This window comes from Macaca fascicularis, chromosome 3 (assembly GCF_037993035.2).
Source record: "Macaca fascicularis isolate 582-1 chromosome 3, T2T-MFA8v1.1".
Classification (NCBI taxonomy): domain Eukaryota; kingdom Metazoa; phylum Chordata; class Mammalia; order Primates; family Cercopithecidae; genus Macaca; species Macaca fascicularis.
In genome coordinates this window covers 199,622,350-199,637,418 of record NC_088377.1, presented here as the reverse complement: position 1 = coordinate 199,637,418, position 15,069 = coordinate 199,622,350, and the positions used below count along the sequence as shown (strand labels likewise).

The following is a 15,069-nucleotide window of genomic DNA, read 5'->3' as shown; positions in this document are numbered from 1 at the left end:
CTGACTTCAGAAATTGAAAATGTCCTTAGGACGAGTCCCGGCAAACATGACAGAAGAACCACCCATGGTCCACGGCCCCACGTCCTTCCAGCCATGTGCGTCTCGGACGGGGGCTGCTGGAGCTCCGTGTTCAGGGAAACAAGGCGATGTGGGCTTGTTCCTCGGTTGCCATGGCGATTCCTCATTATCTCCAGTCACAGAGAGAGCCGTGTGCAGGGTGTTGGCAGCTTACACATGTGCTGCGGCTTCTCTCAGGGATGCTGTGTGTGTGTGTGTGTGTGTGTGTGTGTGCGCGCGTGCATTGGGCTGCAGCTTCTCCCAGGAATGCTGTGGGTGTGGCTGTGTGTGCGTGTCTGTGTGTGTGCACGCGTGCACTGGGCTGCAGCTTCTCCCAGGGATGCTGTCGGTGTGTGGGAGTGTGTGTGTGTGCATGTGCATGCATGCATTGGGCTGCTGTTTCTCCCAGGGATGCTGTGGGTGTGGCTGTGTGTGCGTGTGCATGCGTGCATTGGGCTGCTTCTCCTAGGGATGCTGTGTGTGTGTGTGTGTGTGTGCGCGCACGCATGCATTGGGCTGCGGCTTCTCCCAAGGATGCTGTGGGTGTGTGGGTGTGTGTGCCACGCATACACTGGGCTGCAGCTTCTCCCAGGGATGCTGTGGGTGTGGCTGTGTGTACGTGGGCATGCGTGCACTAAGCTGCAGCTTCTCCCAGGGATGCTGTGGGTGTGGCTGTGTGTATGTGTGCATGCGTGCACTAAGCTGCAGCTTCTCCCAGGGATGCTGTCGGTGTGTGGGTGTGTGTGCGTGTGCATGCGTGCACTAAGCTGCAGCTTCTCCCAGGGATGCTGTGGGTGTGGCTGTGTGTATGTGTGCATGCGTGCACTAAGCTGCGGCTTCTCCCAGGGATGCTGTGGGTGTGGCTGTGTGTATGTGTGCATGCGTGCACTAAGCTGCAGCTTCTCCCAGGGATGCTGTGGGTGTGGCTGTGTGTACGTGGGCATGCGTGCACTAAGCTGCAGCTTCTCCCAGGGATGCTGTGGGTGTGGCTGTGAGTACGTGGGCATGCGTGCACTAAGCTGCAGCTTCTCCCAGGGATGCTGTGGGTGTGGCTGTGTGTATGTGTGCATGCGTGCACTAAGCTGCAGCTTCTCCCAGGGATGCTGTCGGTGTGTGGGTGTGTGTGCATGCCTGCATTGGGCTGTGGCTTCTCCCAGGGATGCTGTGGGTGTGGCTGTGTGTGCATGCCTGCATTGGGCTGCCGTTTCTCCCAGGGATGCTGTGGGTGTGCGTGTGCATGCGTGCATTGGACTGTGGCTTCTCCTGGGGGTGCTGTGGGTGTGTGTGCGTGTGCCCGCGTGCCTTGGAGCAGACTCCACGCATGCCAGTTCTAACGTGTTTCAACAACACCTGCTCTCTGCCGGAGCGCGTGCTGTTTCCAATGGGAGCAAACGTGTTTCCTGTCACTCCAGCTGATTGATCTGAATATCAGGGAATTGATGTCATGTGATTTCTTTTGTAGGAAGAGAGGGAGGAGAGACAAAGGGAAGAGAAGGGGAAGGGAGGGGTGAGGAAGGGAAGAGACGGGAAAAATCATACCCTTGTTGGTTGTAAGGAGCACAAAAATTGCCGTTGTCAGAAGTGCTGATGAGGTCTACCTCCAGCCCCGCTGGCCTCCGGAGCCCTGGGAAATTCCCACGGACCGTCCAATGCCACAGAGACTTTGTGCTGCGAGTGTGGCTCACATGAGGCACTTGCAAGGATGGTTTCCCGCTTGCGTGATTCCTAGTCCTAATTAGGGAAACGCTTTTGAGTCTGGGGTTTTTGCAGATTGTGTGTGAAGAGTGAAGGCTATTTATTAAAATAGTGTGGAACAAACCACCCAAATTAACCATTACTTTAGGGTGAGAATGTGTGTGTGTGTGTGAATGTATGTTGTGTGTGCATACGTGTGTGTGTGTATGAATAGGTGTGTGGTGTGTGCACATGCATGTGTATGAATGTGTGTTGTGTGTGTATGAATGCGTGTGTTGTGTGTGCACAAGCGTGTGTGTGTACGAATGTGTGTGTGCACAAGCGTGTGTACGAATGTGTGTTGTGTGTGCACACGTGTGTGTGTACGAATGTGTGTGTTGTGTGTGCACATGCATATGCGAGGATGGTTGTGTGTAGTGAACCTGTTGCTGTTAGCTGCTTGCTCAGGTGTGACCATTCTCATGCCGTTCTCTTACTTCTTTTTTGGTAGAAGTCAAGTGTCTGTGATTTTCCAGGCCACAGTCCTTGGCAGGGTGTGTATTTAGAGATAAACATGCCTGGAGACCTCCGTGTGTGGACAGAGAGAAGGGAGGAGCCCAGGTTATAGACGATGGCCCACAAACACATCCGGGGCTTGGACGACGACTTCCCAGCTGTGCGAGCAAAATGCCTGGGATCTGGTGCTGGGACGGAGAATTATGCATGGGGAGCCTCACTCGCGGTGTGTCAGCGTGAAGTCTGATGTTTAATTGAACATCTGTCTGCCTTTAATATGAACCTCATTATTAAACTTACATGCGACTGTCTCTGCTTGTATTCTCAGATCTTAGGAGATATTTAAAAAATTGATTTATAAACCAGAAAAAGAGACATTCTTGGTCAGACTTACCTGAATATGAAGTGATGATGGGGGCTCTGCAGACCCTGCTGGGGGAAGCATGGCGAGAGGCAGGTGAAGTGAGGATGGGGGCTCTGCAGACCCTGCTGGGGTGAGCATGGTAAGAGGCAGGTGAAGTGAGGATGGGGGCTCTGCAGACCCTGCTGGGGGAAGCATGGCGAGAGGCAGGTGGAGTGAGGATGGGGGCTCTGCAGACCCTGCTGGGGGAAGCATGGCTAGAGGCAGGGTTTTTGGTCTTAAGGAATTGATTTGGTTCCCAAAGCCCCATTGGCTAGAAGGTCACTGACTGTGTCATTGTTCACCTTTCAAAGAGAATAATGAAACAGCATCTGGCAGGAGACGATGTCTGGGGAAGCGTGTGTGTGCGTGCCCATGTGCACGTGTGTCTGCGCACATGTGTGTGTGGTTGTCTACCAGCCTGCAGTTCCCTCTTCTCTTGTATTCTAGTCCACTGTGATCAACACCAGAGGCTCCTCCATCCACTCTCTCCATCAGCCGCCGCCTCTCCCTAACTTGCCAGAGGCATCCGTGGAGACCCAGACACTGGGTTTCCTGAGCTGCAGGCCAGCCACTTCTCAGGCCCTTGCCCTGCCCCCTCCCGACCTCTCCTGGCTCTCTCACCTCAGAGCTCTGGAGGCCGAGCACCCTGGGGTACCCTTTGTGTCTCACCTCGGAGCTCTGGGGGCCGAGCACCCTGGGGCACCCTGCCTGTCTCACTCCATCAGCATGTGCGGTTCTCTCGTAGGCAGGCGTGCTGGGTTATGTCTGTCTGGGAAATATGACGATCAAGACTGGGTGAGGCCCTTTCAGGTCAGGTGGTCAGGAAAGCGCTCCCCAGGAATTGTGTGCAGGCTTTGACGGGGCGGCAGGACCTCTCTGGTCAGGGAATGAATTCAGAGCTGTGGGCTGAGTTTCACTTGTATGTTTTGTTTTTTTCCCGAAATTGGGCTCGCAGTGGCTCCAGTGTGGGTGTGACTTAGTTCCAGAGGCTCTGGAGGAGGCAGCCTCCCCAAGCAACCGAGCGTCCTCCCGCAGCCTCTCAGAGCCTCCCCAGCGTCCCCCCACTACCTCTGGGGTGGAGGCTCAGTGAAGGCCGGCAAGCTGCTGTCCATGGTGCTGGCCGTCTGGCCCCCGGGAAAGGGCTTTCGAGAGTGGTGCTCCATGGATTCTGTCCCCCTCCGCTTATGACGCGTGGTGTGCAATCCTGCGGAGACACCTGGGGCCCCCTCTGTTCCACAGATCATGGGGACCAGGGCTACCTACAACATGGTGGCCTGAATTGTGATTGTCTCCAGCGATGTCATTTTGAGACTTCTCTTTAATTCTGACTCAAGGTACCCAGAGGGACGGTGACTGAGTCAGTCCCATCTGGGGCTTTGGGGCTACTGCTCCTGGGATGTTTGGGCCCCAGAAGTGAACACTGACCCTTGTAAATCCTGAGGACTTTCGGACACCTGCCTTCTCCTTTCAGACCCCCGCCTTCTCCTTTCGGACCCCCGCCTTCTCCTTTCAGACCCCCGCCTTCTCCTTTCGGACCCCCGCCTTCTCCACTGCCTCTCACCTGGACGTGAGTTCCCTAATCCTCTGCATTTTCACCAGGATGAGCGTGGCTGTGTTGGACGAACGTGACTTACGGTTCTATACACACAGCCAGCTATTTCCTTAGAATATATCTTTAGCAGAGAAACTGGGGCTCCCGGGGCTTGGCCATTTTAAAATTTTCAGTAAAGTTGCAAATTTGTCCTTTGCAGAGGGGACACCTTATTTGTGCCAAGACGAGTCCGTGTCACTCACCAGCAGCCTGAGTTGTCCCACGAAGTCCTTTGCCTTTCTGAGGTCTGATGGGCAGGATTGTCACATTGCCTTAATTAGGCCATCTTTAATTACAAAAAAGTCAAACGTTTTCTTCTCTCTCTGTGTGTAAATGGGTTGCAGACATTTTTTTCTTCCTGTGCTTTGGGGTCAGGGTGGCCTGAGGAAAATGCCAGGCACAGGGGCTCTGCCCCTTCGTCCTCCTGCCACACAGGACAGTGCTGGCCTTGGGAGACACCAGGCTGAGGCTGGGTGGGCAGGGGCGGCCTCCTCCACCTCTTCCTCTGGACAGCCCTAGAGCAGAGTTAGGAGAGCTGGGGCGATGGAGGTCCGGGAGAGGTGGTGCCTGCTGGTGCGGCTGTGGCTTCTCTGCATTTCTGGTCTGGGCTGGGCTGTTTGTTGATGGAAAAGAGGCTCAGGCTGGGAGGTTGATGGTAGCACAGGTGCGGGGATGGGATGAGCGACACAGAGAGACCGAGGAAAGATCGCACCCACGATGGGGAAGGGGCTGGGATTCAGTGCCAAGCAACGAAAGGAGGAGAGAAGGGAGATGAGCTCCCCAGGCAGGGTCCAGGCTCGGCGGGAAGAGCCCGGAAGCGGGGGATGAGGGAGAGGCAGGGCTCAGGCAGAGACACAATGAGGACTGGGCAGTGCCGGCTCAGGTTCTCGGGAAGGCCTGTCCCAGCCTGACCGTCTGTGGTGAAGGTGAGCCACGCCTGGCTTCAGGCATTGACCTTCCTGGGGCCCTTGTTGGTGTCTGTGCTGGGGGGACACAGATCCATGCCTACCTAGGATCCCTCAGGAGGGTCCAGGACTGCCCCTGGGTCCATGGTGGGCATCTGCTAAGAGCCTGTGCTGTGGACAGGGCTGGCTCCAGGGCTCCAGATCGTCTGTGACTCGGCTGTCTCTAGAGGACTGTTTGGGTCTCAGGTCTGAACATTGGAGCCCAGGGCTTCGATGGGACTGGGCGGTGGGGGTTTCTGCCAGGTGTGGATGGCCTGAGCGGCAAGAAAGAGCAAAAGGGGTTTTCACAACGTCCTTCTCCAGCCAGCTGTGATGGGGCCTGGGCAAGGATGGATAAGGAGTCTGCGGGTCGTCCCGGGTGTGGGTGGACGCGGGGTCTGTGGGTCGTCCTGGGTGTGGGTGGACGCGGGGTCTGTGGGTCGTCCTGGGTGTGGGTGGATGCGGGGTCTGTGGGTCGTCCTGGGTGTGGGTGGACATGGGGTCTGTGGTCGTCCTGTGTGTGGTAGACACTGGGTCTGTGGGTCGTCCTGGGTGTGGGTGGATGCGGGGTCTGTGGGTCGTCCTGGGTGTGGGTGGACACTGGGTCTGTGGGTCGTCTGGGTGTGGGTGGACGCGGGGTCTGTGGTCGTCCTGTGTGTGGTAGACACTGGGTCTGTGGGTCGTCCTGGGTGTGGGTGGACGTGGGGTCTGTGGTCATCCTGGGTGTGGGTGGACGTGGGGTCTGTGGTCATCCTGGGTGTGGGTGGACGTGGGGTCTATGGGTCGTCCTGGGTGTGGGTGGACGTGGGGTCTGTGGTCGTCCCGGGTGTGGGTGGACGTGGGGTCTGTGGTCGTCCTGGGTGTGGGTGGACGTGGGGTCTGTGGATCGTCCTGGGTGTGGGTGGACGCGGGGTCTGTGGGTCATCCTGTGTGTGGTAGACACTGGGTCTGTGGGTCGTCCTGGGTGTGGGTGGACGTGGGGTCTGTGGGTCATCCTGTGTGTGGGTGAACGCGGGGTCTATGGGTCGTCCTGGGTGTGGGTGGACGTGGGGTCTGTGGTCATCCTGGGTGTGGGTGAACGCGGGGTCTATGGGTCGTCCTGGGTGTGGGTGGACGTGGGGTCTGTGGTCGTCCCGGGTGTGGGTGGACGTGGGGTCTGTGGTCGTCCTGGGTGTGGGTAGACGTGGGGTCTATGGGTCGTCCTGGGTGTGGGTGGATGTGGGGTCTGTGCATCATCCTGGGTGAGGGTGGAACGTGGGGTCTGTGGTCGTCCTGGGTGAGGAAGGATGCAGCGTCCGTGTCCCCCTTCATATGCTGCTCTGTAAGGGGTGGTGTGAGATATGGGGCTTGTCTTCTCACTCTCTACTGCCGGCATCTCCAATGTTAGGTCTTGGGCTCCAAGGAGGGGCTAAGCTAAGGTGCTGTATATTAAAAACTGTCAGAGGAAGAAGGCCATTCCGTCAGGCTCCTAAATTAATGTGGGCCTGGCTGCACATCGGTGCCTTCTTCAGGCATCTGGGCTCTCGCTCGGGCTGCCATTCTTAATCATATTTTAATTTTCAAATAAATTGCTTTCATTATCTGTTCATCGACAACACCACGTGTGCATTACTGCTCATTAATGTTTGTCGGCTGCTGTGCTGAGGCTGGGTTTTTAAGTAGCCACGGTTGCAGTGCAGTAATTAATGATGATCCGTGTTGGTTTTACAAAATTATTATTATGTTTAATCTTTGAAAAAACAACCTAGAGTGTTGCTGTGTTGCCTCCAGCTGGAAAGTTGTCCTCCGGCTGGAAATCCTTGAAGGCCACGGGAGTCCTTGGGACAGGCGTTTGTGTTGACCTGGGAGCAGTCCTTTTACGGCTCCAGCTGGGTGTCCCCGGCTGGCTGAGCGGAGTGTCTGGGTGGCGCTGAGGACCACCTTTCCTTTGTGACTGTGTGTTGGCCTTGCCAAATGAGCTCTTGGCCAATGTGATACCAAATTAGGTTTTTTGAAAAAACATCCACCATTTAAAGAATTCATTTCCCGCTTAAGATCTGATCCTATTCGAATCAGAAGCCCAGATATTTTCAACATGAGTGCCGGTCACCTCCGTAGACTTGTGTCTGGTTAAAGTTGTGAGTGTTGATAGTGTCTTCCCCCCTGTGCGTGAATCACTTTGGATTTCTGGGGTTTTTGCAGGGACTCACCGGCCATGACCTTGCTGATGGAGCTCCCCGGATGCCGCCTGCCTTTCTGTGGTTGGGTTAGCTATGCTAGGGCCTTGAGGTCATGCTCATCGTAAACCTCCTAGTCCAGACTCCTTAGGGTAGGGATGGCATCTCTCCCATCCAGTGTCTCATTCATTCAGTAAACCTTTTATCACTTCTTAAAGACTTTCAGTAACATATACATAAGAATGACTATTTTAACCATTTTAGGGCTATAGTTCAGTGGCATAAAGGACATTCATGCTGCCGTGCAGCCATCACCACCATCCACCTGCACAACTTTCTATCCAAAACAGAACCTCTGTGCCCATTAATGCTGACTCCCCCTCCCCCAGCCCCTGGCCATCCCCACTCTACCTTCTGCGAACCTGACCATCTGGGGACCATGGATCGGTGCAATTGGAGCACGGGCCCGGCCGCAGCTAAATGCTGAAGGCAGCACCGTGAGCTCAGGGTTGGTCCCGGTGTAGACCCTGTCAGCGTTTCCTTCCTTTTTGAGGCGGAGTCACATTCCATCGTGTAAATAGACCACGTTCTGTTTCTCCAGCCCTTGGTTGCTGGGCGCTTGGGCTGTTTCTGTGTCTGGCTTCTGTGAATAATGCACCATGAGCGTGGGGGTACGTGCACACATTTCTTTGAGTTTGGTTTCAAGTTTGGTGAATTTTCATGAAACCATTTCTGTTGGCCGGGCACTGAGATAACTGGGCTTTCATTGTGTTTCTGGAGGCCACGAAGGGCAGAGCTGCCTGTAGCCCTCCTCCAGCCCGTCCTTCTGGGAATGGCTGAGCTTCCAGGCCATGCTCCCGAAAAAGGTGAAGCTGCGGGCAGGAAAGGGGGCCCCATGGCTACCTCAGCCCACACCCCTCCCACCAGTTTAAGGCCAGGCCAGAAGAAAGGTGGGCGTAGAGCATCTCAGGTCTCCCTGTGGTTGGTTTGGGGCAGCCTCCCGAGGCTCATGCTGGGCGCCCAGCCCCGGCATGCAGGGGTGAGCTGGCTGCTGTTCCCACTGTCCTGGGCTGAGTTCATGCATTCGAGTAACTCACAAGGTGTGCCTTCCATTCTGAGGAGCTGCCTTAAGCCTTGTGGGAGGGCCAGAGAGAGAAAAAGAGAGGGACAGGACAGAAAGAGAGAAACAGAAACACACAGACACGAGGGGAGGAGAGGAGCCCCACGCACCCCTGATTGTAAATGTGTCTCCTACTTCGCCCTTGGCTTGGCCGGGGCCCTCTAGTTGGTGGTGGGACAGTGAGCCAGAGGTGGGGGCTGGCGGCTGGGTTCTGAGAGCCGCCACTGTCCCGATGGGACACCCCTGCTGGACGCAATGTGCCTCCTGTCTGGTGAGCTTCCTGCCCTGGGACAGGCCCTTCTTTCTCCCCAGAATGGTCCCTGGAATCTCAGGGGACATAAGAACTGGGTCCCAGTCGCTTGGCAGTGGCTGCTGCGTGCTTGCCGATGGCTGATGGCTGCACGGAGAAGCTGCCTTCCTTCTCTCCTGCTGCTTTTCTTAGCCCCTGCAGCCGGCGGTGCCTGTGTGACGCCCTCAGTGATTTGGGTGTACCTGGGCTCCACACAAATGCAGGTTGCCAGGCACCCTCAAGGCCAGTGTTGGGCCAGCCCCTGACCTCGTCCGGAGTCTGGCCTTGGGGTAAGCGTAGCCTGGCATCCACCGAGCAAGCCAGGAAGCCACCATTTGTGTCTACAATGGAGGCACCTCCTGCCACCTCCACACAAAGAGTAAAACCCACCCTTGAAATCACTGAGGTGCTGCCCCAGGGCAGCAGCGACAGCTCGGCCCTCACCTTTGGGGCGATGCGGCTGGGCCAGGGAACCCACAGACCTGCCACAGAAGCCTGCAAGCCGGGCACTCACTGCTGGGCGTCGGTCTGTCTCCTTTCTCTTTTATTATAATTTGGATGCTTTCCTCCAGTCAACTCTACCTGCAAACAAGCCCCGTGTTCACATCATTCGTTCAGTTCCTCTTCTGTCCTCAGATCTTGGTTGCTATTTTCTGGTTGTTTGCACAGGACCATTGAATTTCGGAATTGGAGATGTTCCTGCCATTGGGTTCCACTCTGTTGTTTTCAGAAAAACAAGCTCTGCAGTCCAGAGAGGCCTGGCAGCCAGACGGAGGCCGCTCTCCCGGCCAGCGCGGAGCCCGCCTGACTGTGCTGGGCCCTCGGATCCTCCCGGCCAGCGCGGAGCCCGCCTGAGTGTGCTGGGCCCTCGGATCCTCCCGGCCAGCGCGGAGTCCGCCTGACTGTGCTGGGCCCTCGGATCCTCCCGGCCACAGTTCTGATGATGATCGTGATGGGTTTTACTTGGTCCACAGAAGCTTCCTCCCAGTCAGTCCATTTCTCCTGATTTCCCCACAGAAAAGCTAAGAGAAAATTTATCAGAAATTGTTTCTACTTTTTTAGCTCTTTTCACCTTTTGCTTTGTTATGTTATGAATTGTGCACCCATCTGGCCCCTCAAATAAAATGTGGGCTCCCTACAGGCACAGGCTCTGTCTGGCTGATCTTTGTATTTTCTTTGCACACAGCACTTAGCACGGGGCCTGGATGGTGGTGCCCGTTCAGCATCGGCGTGTTTATTGAAGAGGTGTGCATGGTGTTCTTATGTGCTGGGTGGTAAGCCCTGTGCTGGCAGCATTGGGTGAGGACTTGACCAGTGTTGCTTTTGATTATGTTCAACTTTCCTTGTCCAAAAAAACCCAAGGAAGCAACAAAGCGATACTCTATGAGATGATGGATTTGAAGTGGGAATGTGAAAGGGAAGGAGAAAGGAGCAAATGTTCCCACAAGGTCAACAGAGTTCCTGCGACTGAACCTGAAGGTTGCCTTTGAGCTCCCGGAATTCAGGATGAAAGGGGGCAATGATAAGTTGAGTGGGATTTGATAAATAAAAAACGCATGTAGGAGGTTAGATGAAGGGGAACGAGTGACTTGTCGGCTATTTTAGATTCCAGAGGAAATTGTTGTCAGCAGTGATGGCCAGCTTGTATTGTCCTTATTTTCAGAAGTGGCGATCTTTCACATTCGATGTCCTGGATCCCAACTGTGAAAATTTTAATCTTTTGTTTAAATACCATAAAGAGAGCCACGAAGACATTTTCCATTGATTTATATGTGTGTGAAAACTCACTGTGGAAACACTTGCAATTTTCCATTATAAAAAAACTTCGATTGAGGGCTCAATCACTGAGAGCCCATGACGGCTGCTAGGCTGGGTGGTGGTGCCTGGAACCGCATTCTGTTTTGAGGGCAGATGAACAGAGGGAGGCTGGGTGGTGGTGCCTGGAACCGCATTCTGTTTTGAGGGCAGATGAACAGAGGGAGGCTGGGTCATCATCAGCCTTTGGCAAGAACAGCCTTCTCGCATCTCCACGTGGAGGGTTCACGTCTGCCTGTGAACGAGGCCTCACCCCGTCATCTCGGGGCTCACGCTCACGCTCTTCCCCTGCGTTCCCTGGATGCTTCCTTCAGGCTGGCTCCTGTGCAGGCGGATACTCCTTGTTGCCATCTGGTGGTGAGTACTGGGTTTTGGATGCAGCCAGGGTAGTTCTGCAGAGTCCAGCAAATGGGGGGACTCTGTCCCTGGCTCTTAAGGACATCCCCCTGCACTCCTGCAGGCTTCTCCACCACGTGCTTCTGGGGCCCAGCCTACCTGACTGCTCCTGCCACTCCTGCCATTCTTGCTGGTGGCCAGCCCATTGCAGGGCTACACTGCAGTTGCATTTCCTGAGTTCTCTGTTGACACAAACGGACAGATGACACAGTGTGAGCAGCTGGCAGGAGAGTGTGAGAGAGGCAGGCAATGCTCACAGCTCAAAAAAGCTAAATTACAGACACTTATACTTTAACACCCTAGCTATCATCATGCAAACAGAGCATTTGATTGGAAAGGATCCTAGAAAATACTGAATTCAGTGGCCTCAGTTTAGGAAATGGAAGCACAGAGAAGTGAAGTGATTTGCCCAAGTTTGCATAGCAGGCCGGTGGCAAAGTGGAATGAGAATCTGCCCTCTTAGTGCCCCATTCAATGTATTTTTGTTCTTTCTGGATGAAGAAATCTCTTTAGCATTTATTGCAAGATGGGTTTGATGGTGATGAATTCGCTCAGTTTTTGTCTGGGAAAGAATTTATCTCTTCTTTGTATTTGAAGGGTAGCTTTGCTGGATACAGTATTCTTGGGTGACAGATTTTTCTTTTTTCCTTTCAAGACTTTGAAAATGTCATCCCATTTTCTCCTGGTCTGTATGGTTTCCATTGAGATGTTTGTTGACAGACAAATTGGAGCTCCTTTAGATGTTATTTGCTTCCTTTAGGGTCTTCTCTTTGTCCCTGATCTTTGACAGTTTATATTAAAAGCCTTAGGTGGTCGTATTTGGGTTGAATCTGGTGTTCTCTGACTTTCCTGAATCTGGGTATCTATACCTTTCTCAAGTTTCAGAAAGTTTTCTGTTATTGTTTCTCTGAGCAAGTTTGGTACCTGTTGTTCTCACTCAGCTCCCTCTTGAACACCAGTAATTCTTGGATTCGGTGTTTTGAGGTGATTTTCTCTATCTTGTAGGTTGTTTTTCATTCTTTGTTCTTTTTCCTCCTCTGACTGTGTATTTTCAAACTGCTTGTCTTTGAGCTCACTGATTCTTTCTTCTGCTTAAGCCGCTCTGCTGTTGGCAGCTTGTCATGAATTTCCGCAGTTTGCTAAATGTATTTTTGTTTCAAGACTTCTGTCTGATTTTTAAAAACTATTTCAATCTTTTTGTTAACTTTCTGAATTGATTTCCTGGTGTTTTCTTGGGGATCACTGAGTTTCCTTAAGACTGCCATTCTGATTTCTTGATGAGAGCTCACAAATCGCTACTTTGTTGGGCCAGTTTCTTGGCTTTGTCCGTTTGGGAAGGCCATGGCCCATTTGCTGCTGTTTGGTCTGTTGATGTGTGTCTGTGTCTTGGCACTGAACGGTTATGTATTTATCCCATCTTCTCTGTCTGGGTGTTTTGTTTTTTTCTGGGATGTGTTTGCTTAGAGATTCTTTGTGATTTACCTGTGGAGTGTTTTTTTCTTGCTAGGTTGCAGCCTCCTTTTTGGCACTAGATGGCGCCTTAAGCCCAGGTTCAACGCAGCTCTGGTCACTGATAAAATTGCTGCCTGTCCTAAAGGGGATGTCCTATAATGTGGGAAGGCTGGGAGGGGACCTGGGGAGCACAGCTCCTGCAGCCTGGGGCTGCAAGTGGCCACTATGATTGAGTGCCTCCTTTGGCCGAGTTGCAGAGCAGAGTTTCCAGGGCTGGGGACGGTAGCCCCACCGCCGCCTTTGTCTCTGGCCATCCTCAGGGCTGTTTCTCCCGTCAGGCACTCAGGCCACTCCCCATGGGTTGAGGCAGGGAGAGGTCTCCTGCCAGGGCACCCAAGAGCGGGGCAAGCTGTTGTCCACTTTGATCTCACCTTTCTAAGTGTAGAAACTGTGTCAAGGGAAAATCTTCTGTGTAGTGGATGCCAGGCAGGTTGTGGGGAGGGGCATTGAGGATGTGGGGGTCTGGTTCTTCTGCTATCTGTCTGCCCGGGGATTTTCTATTCCTGGTGGCCCCGGGACCTGTCTCATCCTCATCTTTGGGTTCTCAGATGTTGCTGGTGACCATCTCAGCACTCCATGTTTGCTTTCAGGTTTCTGCTGGGGTGGTGAGCCGGCTTGCTCCTGTCCTGCTGTTTGGAACCAGAAACCCCATTCCAATTGTTGTTTACTCATTGTCCTTCAATAGAACTCAGAAGACAGCAGATGGTTTTAGGTGTGTATGACAAGTGTGGTCTTAGGCAAATGTAAAGTAAGCTTTCAGCCATAACGTCAACATTGTGCTTAGCAAGTGAATGTCCACTCAAAGCCCTGAGTGATGTGTCATCTTTTAACTCTGACCTTAACTTTTATTGTGTTGTTTTCTATTAAGGAAAACAGTGGGATGCTTGAGTACCCTGTCAGGGCCAAGAGTGAGGACCACGTCTGCATCATGGTGTTGGATGATGTGGTGTGAGGCAGGGGTGCTCCCGGTGGGCAGCATGGCTGGGGAGGACCTCAGTTTTCTCATTTGTAAAATGAAAGGTCCTGAGTGAAATACATGCTGCTGTTCTCTTCAACTCCTGATTTAAATTCTTGATTATTCTAAATACTAACAGGGTGTGATCTCTTGGCCTGCTGTTAGGAGACCCAGAATAGGAGTGAGTGTCTGGCCTGTTGGCCAAGCGTGGCCTGTCTGTAACTGGGTGGCCTGGCGCAGTCCCTGGTGTGGCAAAAGCAGCTGCCATGTCCCAGAAACAGAGTAACAGGCAGAGAGAGCCAGGCAGCCGCAGCTCAGAAAGGTTAATGTCTCCACTCGAAAATCTATTTCTGCTCTCACCTGAAACATTTAGATTCAAGGGATTGAAAGCTATATTTGGTAATACTAAAAGAGAGTTTTCTTTGCAGGGAATGGCTAAGAGCTTTGAGGCTCAGGTGTGATTCGTTTTTGTCAATCAATATTGTACTCAAGGTTACCAATACCGGCCTATCCCAATTACGCCTCTCTGAAATGTGTGGGGCCCAGAGCCTTCTATTCCTAGCTGAATGATGCTTCTGCTGCCTGACCTTACCTTCAGGGGGCAATAAGAAGTTTAATACAGCCACGAATCGGCTGCAGCATGGCAGGGGCCTGACCCACCTCAGGGTCCAGCCATCATCACGGGAGGGTGAAGGAGCCATTCTAATGCATTTCTGGAAAATGCCCATTGAAGCTGATCCTTGGGTCCTGCAGTGTGTTTGTGTAAGTTTGCTCCAGGGTAGCTGGCCAGGGAGGGGAGCAGTCAGGAGGGGAGCGGACAGGAGCAGAGTGGTCAGGAGGGGAGCTGGGCTGGGAGTGGGTTGTCAGGGAGGGGAGCAGACAGGAGGGGAGTGGTCAGGAGGGGAACAGTCAGGAGGGGAGCAGACAGGAGAGGAGTGGTCAGGAGGGGAGCTGACAAGGAGGGGAGCAGACAGGAGGGGAGCGGACAGGAGGGGAGCGGACAGGAGGGGAGCAGAGAGGAGGGGAGTGGTCAGGAGGGGAGCGGACAGGAGGGGAGTGGTCAGGAGGGGAGCGGAGAGGAGGGGAGCGGACAGAGGGGAGTGGACAGAGGGGAGCGGACAGAGGGGAGCGGACAGAGGGGAGCGGACAGGAGGGGAGCAGTCAGGAGGGGAGCGGACAGGAGGGGAGCGGACAGGAGGGGAGCGGTCAGGAGGGGAGCGGACAGGAGGGGAGCGGACAGAGGGGAGCGGAGAGGAGGGGAGCAGAGAGGAGGGGAGCGGACAGGAGGGGAGCGGTCAGAGGGGAGCGGACAGGGGGAGCGGAGAGGAGGGGAGCGGACAGAGGGGAGCGGACAGGGGGAGCAGACAGGAGGGGAGCGGACAGGAGGGGAGCGGACAGAGGGGAGCGGAGAGGAGGGGAGCGGACAGGAGGGGAGCGGACAGGAGGGGAGCGGACAGGAGGGGAGCGGACAGAGGGAGCGGACAGGAGGGGAGCGGACAGGGGGAGCGGACAGGAGGGGAGCGGACAGGAGTGGAGCGGACAGGAGGGGAGTGGACAGGGGGAGCTGGGTTGGGAGTGGGTGGTCAGGGAGGGAGCACTGTGCACTTTCTTCTCAGCACTGCCTGTTCTGCTACCTTTGTA

The 15,069-nt window shown here is 54.2% G+C and overlaps 1 protein-coding gene across 8 annotated transcripts in view; it reads left to right on the top strand.

Moving 5' to 3' along the window:
- The window catches only part of PTPRN2 (protein tyrosine phosphatase receptor type N2), a 1,017,982-nt gene that overhangs the window by 220,547 nt on the left and 782,366 nt on the right, over positions 1-15,069 (top strand). The window lies entirely within an intron of this gene.